The sequence below is a fragment of the Benincasa hispida genome, chromosome 4 (assembly GCF_009727055.1).
Source record: "Benincasa hispida cultivar B227 chromosome 4, ASM972705v1, whole genome shotgun sequence".
Lineage (NCBI taxonomy): Eukaryota > Viridiplantae > Streptophyta > Magnoliopsida > Cucurbitales > Cucurbitaceae > Benincasa > Benincasa hispida.
Window position 1 is genome coordinate 2,759,781 of NC_052352.1, and position 8,023 is coordinate 2,767,803.

General features: G+C 38.8%; 1 non-coding gene across 1 annotated transcript; it reads right to left on the bottom strand.

Annotated features, from left to right (window-relative positions):
- Positions 1–6,197: 6,197 nt before the first annotated feature.
- Positions 6,198–6,301, bottom strand: LOC120076963. The gene has a single exon (XR_005481707.1). It is a non-coding gene; the product is annotated as a small nucleolar RNA R71 (small nucleolar RNA).
- Positions 6,302–8,023: the final 1,722 nt, after the last annotated feature.

An 8,023-nucleotide genomic window follows, 5' to 3' on the forward strand; every position in this document is an offset into this window, starting at 1 on the left:
CATAGCGACTTTTGTTAAGAATCAAATTGTTAATAGCCATAAGCAAATGTTCAGATATTTAAATGGCTAAGATCGAAGTATAATGAATTTAAGATTTCTAGCTCTGACTGTTAACAAGAGTTGTTAAGGCAGGTCAGACCATCTTAATCAAAGAGTTGAGAGTACCTCAATGTATTGGGAGGAAAATGTGTTTCCTAGCCATTATTGAGAAATAGATGAATTCCCCATAAGAAACCTATTTGTATACTAATATGTTTACAATGATTCTCTCGGCTAAAGTGTTTAAGAATCATCTAGTAAGACTAGAAATACCAGAGATTAATAACCTAGGGCAAGTGGAAGAAATATCAAGTATAAGATACCAAATGGTAAAACCATGGGTAAGGATGTCCTAGTTTATTGTATTTCTCTATAAAACTCAGAAACTCAATCTTAAATATCGGATATATAAGTTACCACTGGAGTTCTAGTCCAAGTGGGAGTTTGTTGGGTTTTATGGCCTAAAACTCGTGGTTTGTAAACATTAGAACTTATTCTGAGAATTCGATAAAGTTGTTATTGAAAATATTGTTTTTTAGAAATCCAATAAACCCGTCCCTTGACTATATATGAGTACTTGAAATTTATGTGGAGACATACAAGTGGATTAGGTTCGAGTAAATAGTCAAAATGATCTATAGTTTATGAATAAGGTTGGGTACCTTATTCTGGTAACATTATTGGATGCGGCCTACTCTGTAGTTGTTACAAAGAGTTGTAAAGTGTTACATATGAAGTGATCCTAGTTCGTGCATGTTGAGACATGAGGAGTAGGGGTATCCTGTGCAAATGAGTTTTGTTCAAGATCGGACCACGAAACCTGTCACTCTTACTTTATAACACTGTTTACTATTTAAGACTGACTATTTCAAAGCGATGACCTAGGTAACTTAACCTTAATCTTGAGCTAACTATGAACTCCTGTTTGTTCGAGATTATCCTTTAATATGCAAATGGTGAGAGTAGATCAATTGCCTCTGCTCAAAAAGCTTACCATTTTGGGGATAAGACTGGATGAATAGCTATGAACTTAGGGTGCAAGAGGGAATTCACTCCTACCCGATTAGGGTTAGTAGAGAGGTTGTTCCCTTCAAGTGCTGATTCTGGGTCTTGAACAAGAGGCCTCACCCTCTTATTGGCCTGAGAGGGATTCGATTTGTTGATTGGATCACAAATAAATTGTTCATTAGGGGATCAGTGGAGCTTAAGGAACAAGAAGTAATTTCGGGGATAAAACAGAGATTCAACCCAACCGTTATTACGAGCAACCTGTGAAAGGTTAACTTACTAATTATGATTATATCGAGTAGACATAATATATCTACAGTGAGAGGAGTTCAGCTATGAGCTTTAGTGGAATCACCCATTAGTTAACGAATGGGGGTTAGATCGGTATATTGAGTTTAGCCAATTAATCTCGGATCGTTAGAGCTCATGATCTATAGGTCTGCGAGGTCCCCCTACTAGCTCGTAAATAGGTAAGCTTTAGGGTAGCTTGAGAAATTAATTTGAAACGTTCAAATTAAACGGAACAAGAGAATAAATATTAAATATGATTTAAATATATGAATATGATTATTGTGCAAATATTAATTTAAGAAAATCAATTTTCAATTAAAATGGTTTAAAATCATATTTTGTTTTAAAAAGAAAATGGAAAAACAATTTGCATGGTTGCACAAAATGGAAAATGGATTTTCTCCATTACCATCACCTTTATGGTCACACAAAAACCATTATCTTCTCTACTTTGATTCTCCAAGCATGAGCTGCAAGCCATGCACTCCATCACTTTGCATGTTCATTTAAATATATAAAGAAGATTGGAGTTGTTAGAGAAGAAAAAGGATACAGAATTTCCAGAGAAAATTTTCTGAAGAAGAAACTGTTTTTTTCAGTTGGGTTGCTGTGAGATCTTCTTGTTTCTCACATCTTCAAGCTGTTCTTGAGTCCCACAACTCTACCTAAAGCTACAAGAGCATAGTAGGGAAGCCTTTGAGGTAGTTCACGTTGATATCAAGTGAAGACAGCAGCTGAACAGACGTTTTCTTAGAGAGTTGATCAAAGGTATATTCTGAAAACCCATTTTTTAAGAAGAGCATGCTTTAGTTTTTGCCAAAATTAGTGAATTAGAATGCTTATGGATCCTTAATACTTCCGTTGCATGTTGTTTAACTCTTACAAGGATTTCAGTGAAACCCAGATAACCAACAAGTGGGTTCGTGACCCTTCCACTACGTCGAGGTTCCCTCAACTCTTGAGGTGGAACCAACCTACCAGATGAACTATCATCAACAACTCTTACTGATGAAGTAGGCCCTTCAGTAAATCTTGTTTAAGTTTCAGTAGTTTTGTTGGAAAGCTCATGTAACACAACTTTACTACGTGAACTGTGCTCCCTAATATGATCCTCCTCTAGGAAAGTAGCGTTCGTGAAAACAAACACCCTATTTTTGGGTGGATCATAAAAGTAACTCCTCGTGTACCTTTAGAATAACCTACAAAGAGGCATAACCTCGATCGTGGTTCCAAATTCTTGGGATTAGCCTCAAGCACATATGCTGGGTAACCCCATATGCGGAAGTGACGTAAACTAGCTTTACGCCCATTCCACAACTCTAGAGGTGTTCTCGTAACACTCTTGAAAGGAACACAGTTGAGTATGTATACTGCAATCTTCACTGCACAACCGCAAAACGAGTCTGGTAAGGAAATGTAACTCATCATCGAACGAACCATGTTCAACAAGGTTTTGTTTCTTCTCTCCGTTACACCATTCTGCTGAGGTGTACCCAATGTTGAGAGTTGGGAAACGATTCCATATTCTATCAAATAGTCCTTGAATCCCGAATCCAAAAATTCTCCACCTCGATCTGATCGAAGTGTTTTAATCCATCTATCCAATGCATTTTCAACTTCAACCTTGAACTCTTTGAACTTTTCAAAGGATTTAGACTTCCGTTGCATCAGATAAACATACCCATACCTAGAGTAATCATCAGTAATACTGATAAAATACTCATAGTTTTCCCTGACTTGCACATTCATAAGACCACAGAGGTCAAAATTCACTAACTATAGAGGTTCTTTGGCTCGATAACCTTTTCCAGTAAAAGGTCTTTTAGTCATATTATCCTCAAGGCAAAATTCACACACTGGTAAAGAATTTTCTTTTAACTCGCTTAGAAGGTCATTCTTCTCCAATCTCTCAATCCTATTGATATTGATGTGCCCTGATAGAAGGTGCCAAAGTTGAGCATTTTCTTTTGGAGAAACGCGTTCATATTTAGATTGAGTTACGATAGTTTTAAACATCTCTATGTTATGGAGGGAACTTAAGGCTAACGGTATTAGCACATACAAGTAGTTTTCCAGTTTAGCTGTACAAATCTCAACTCCATCTTTATGAATAAACATTTTATCCACATTAAACGAGAGAGTGTATTTACATTGCAACAGACATTTTACAGAAATTAAGTTCCTTTTTAACTCAGGAACTAAAAATACATCTTTTAAAACAATAAATCTATTCTGTAAAGTTAACTGGATTCCTCCCACTGCCACAGCTGAAACGACGTGCCCGGAGCCTACTCGCATCGTCATCTCACCAACCTCCAGCTGCCGCCAGGATCTAATCCCTTGAAAAGAAGAACAAACATGATTAGTGGCGCCTGAATCAATTATCCAGGCAGAATCACCATTCTCCACTAAACAAGTTTCTAGGACAAGTAAATCACATTTACCTTTGTTCGCCTTGGCCTTAACCTTGGTGGCCTTCCTTTCCTTCAGATAGCGAAGACAATTCCTCTTCCAATGACTGTCTTGGTTGCAGTGGAAACATTTTTCCTTGTCAACCGGCGCCAGACGCCTCCTCTGGGCGACAGGTGGTGGGTAAGTGATAACTTGTAGAAATACAAGTTATTTTGGCTCTTAAGTTGGAACAACTAAGGTTTTTAATGATAATTTCTCCTCATTTTTAGAAGAAACGCATGGAATTACTCAAAAAATTAGCAAACTCATGCAAAAGAAGTTTTATTACTAAATAATGTGGCACTAACGCGTTATATTGCAAGATTTCAAGAAGAAGCTAATGCATGAGTAAGAAGTGTCGTAGGCAAAAGTTCTAATGCATGGGCCATGCGTCAGAGGGAATTCAACGTAGAGAATATTCATTGATTCAGGCTATTTGTGTCAAATCACCACTTGTAAGTATGGGCACCTGCAGCAGGCGGCATCTGAAAAGCTTGTGAGTGTCAGGCGGCTGACCAGGGCATGGACTTTAATGCTGCCCATCACCAAGCTGGAGATGACCAACGCCTATAAATACATGAAAGCCCTCCAGAGTTCGCAGTTCAGAAATTTCAAGATTCTAACTCTCTGTATTAGCGTAGTCATAGTTGTAGATCTTTAGAAGCTGTGCTATGGTGCCAAGAAGATTAGAAGGGAAGAGAACCACCATCACCGCCGGTCAAGAAGTGGAGGAAGCCGAACTTGAGAAAGACACTTTGTCCGATTCTTATACAAGTGATTGTACACAATTAGAATTGAGCCAAAGAGATACAAGAGATTATACTCTGCGGCTTGACTCAGTTCCTTTCATCTCATTTATCGCTTTCATTTCATTTGATTGAATATTGCTTTTGTAAAGACAATCTACTTCTTTATAAATTCATATATTTGATCCATCACACTTTGTCATTGTTTATTTCTTATTTATGTTGAATGCATCTATACTTTATGCAAAACTTCATTTCAAACGCTTAAGCCAACTTGATCAGTTGGTAAAAGCATCCTTAGCTTAGATTATTCAAAAGAGTAAATAAGCCAGTATCAAGTAGAACGGCTAGTACATCTAGAGATAGACTGATTGGTGTTTATTGTATTCTGTGTTCAACGCATGCATCCTAGAGATAGGTTTTGTATGTTATTCGCATTGAGAGTGTTGAATAAGAGTCTAACACATAAACAAAGATAAGCAAATCATCCCATCTCATCCATATCACATTCTGGTTTGTGTACATTCATCTTAGATCGACGCATACCACTTACATTAAAATCCATTTTCACATGATCCATCATTCACTACTCAACTCTTTTGTATCTTCTTGCACAGGCACAACACCTTAGTGTAAATAACACATCTCTTCATACATTTAGGAAAACCCTACAATAGCTACAACGTAAGGTCTACGTTAGCTTAACCTGAATCCCTGAGTTCGACCCTGGACCTACCAGGAATCTAAATTGGATTTATACTTGGGTCTGATTTAGGAAAACTTGAACGTCAATAGGAGGGGTGTCGTGTGTTCTATTGCACATCTCTAACGCACCAACACATTATAAATACATAAACGCATCAAAGCATCGACGCATTATTTATACTTAGAACTTATTTTTCCAATTTATTTTATACAACACTCCCTGCTCAAATCACGATAGCAACGAACAAGTTTTTGGCGCTGTTACCGGGGATTCAGAAACAAAACTAACCAGAAATTTTGTTTGTATCTTTTGTAGGAACACTTCAGTCGAGGGAGTATTACGAGCTAAGCGTAAGCTTGGGAAAGTTTATGGGCAGGGAAAGCACTCTCGAACTTATATATGACCCTAAGATTGAAAGGACCTTCCGACGTAGAAATCGATATAATCGTCGTCGAAGGTTGAGGCAACAACTTCTCAGACAATAGAACAGGAAACAAGCAGTGGCGGACAACCAGGCGAATTAAAACTTAGCTCAGCAACTAGTTCATTCTGCACAAAATCCGATCCTAATGGCGAACAGTAGCATGCGTCCTATGAGGGAGTATGCGTCCCCTATATTGTATGATTTCTCTCAAGGAGTCATATACCCAATGCCAGATGAGACGAGATTCGAGATGAAATATGTAATGTTTTAAATGCTCCAGACTGCTCGAAAGTTTGGGGGTGGTCGTGGAGAAGATCTTCACGCTCACATGAAACGTTTCCTGGAAACGTGTAATTCATTTATGAATCCTAGAATCACCTCAGAGGTGATCAGGCTATCTTTGTTTCCCTATTCTTTGCGTGATGACGCAAAACAATGGGTAAGCTCACTAGAGCCTGGTGAAATCACTACCTGGGAGAAGTTGATGGAAAAATTTATGCAAAAATACTTCCCACCTACCACCAACGCGAGAAGGCGTCGAGAGGTTATGAACTTTGAACAAGAAGAAGCTGAAACCTTAAGCGCTGCATGGGAGCATTTTAAGGGATTGGTCAAAAATTTCCCGAATCATAGACTATCACTAACTATCCAAATGGAGACTTTTTATGGTGGATCGAATAGAGCATCACAGATGGCAGTCGACGCAGCGGTAGCTGGTGGAATATGGATAAATCTTACACTGAGGCTAAAAGATATTAGACCGCATTGCTAAGCACAACATGGAATGGGTGGACAATACGTATGATGAAATAATTGACAGGAAGAAGAGATCTCAGAATGTTAATTCTATCGATTCCAATGCAATAGCCACACTTTCTACACAAGTGGCTATGATGACCAGCCTTTTGCAGAACATATCGCTAGGAAATGCATCAAATCAACAGAAGGTGATTCAGGTAGAAGCATTCGGGCAGCCCATGGTTAGCTGTGTGGGCTGTCTTATGCTGAGTGCCCACAAAACCTGCAGTCAGTATGCTTCATTAAAAACAACTCATTTTCCAATACATATAATCCTGGATGGAAAAACCATCCAAATTTTTCTTGGACAGGAGAAAATCAACAGGAGCACCACCCAAGGGCGAATCAACAACAAAGGTAAGGACCGACTCCTGCATTTCAATAAACACATCAGCCACATCAACAATCCTTTAATAGAGAAGGACAGGCGTCGAGCTCAGGATTTCCGCTTGAGAACCTATTAAAGGAGTACATAGCCCAGAATGACGCGTTGCTGAAAAGCCAGGTGTCTTCTATCAGGAACCTGGAGATACAGGTAGGGCAAATAACGAGCGAGTTGAAAAATAGGCAACCTGGAGTTCTACCTAGCAACACTGAAACTCTTGGGAACAACAATGGAAAGAAGCAATGTCACGCGGTGACATTGCACAGTGGAAAAGCTCTTGAAGAAAGAAGAATGAATCCAAGAAACAGTAGTCCTTCAAAAGAACGCAACACATGTTCAATGGCGGTAGAAGATCAAGAAGAAAGAATGCCTGAGACCACAAGCCATTCAGAACCAAGCACGTCTAACGCGGGAAAACCTGCGGTACTGCTGAACGCACCATTCCCTAAACGGTTGATGAAGAAGAATGATCAGCAACAATTCAAGCGCTTTTGATAACTTGTAGAAATACAAGTTATTTATGCTACCTTATCTAGATATTGCGACCAAAAGTTAATGAATATGCGCAGACTGTATGAAAATTAGCTTAGAATTACAATAATTATAAATGATTGCAATTACACCCACTAACACTGTGAAGATGGAAGACAAGCAGAAATTTTACTCTGTTGTGTAGGAAACTAAGTCACCGCTTGCGCTCAAGGCTCACGAGAAACTGATCAACGCATCTCTGTCACATTGCGCCCGTCAATAAATAATGAAGAGACGATTACCGCAATGACGACGCAATGCGACAGTCGATCCAGACCTGTATTTCAACTACATGCGGTAATAAAAACAACACCGCATGCAAATCCACGATCAAAAGATGCAGCTGAGCAACGCAAAAGCGGAGGATTGAGACATGTGTACAACTAACGGTTATGCAGATTTGACGATCTAATTGCATAACAGAAGGAATAATATCCCTCCATCTGCGGAATTACCATAACAATCAGTGGGGACCATAAGGTCGGAGTAAAAGACCTGCACCTATAAATACCCCATAGATTTCAGAGAAAACTTATGCTACTTGATTTGTTTATTGCTTACTTTATTTTACCGCAATTTATTTACTTGTACAAACCACACTTTTAAAGATTGAAAACCTGGTCGCATATATCACGAACATACCG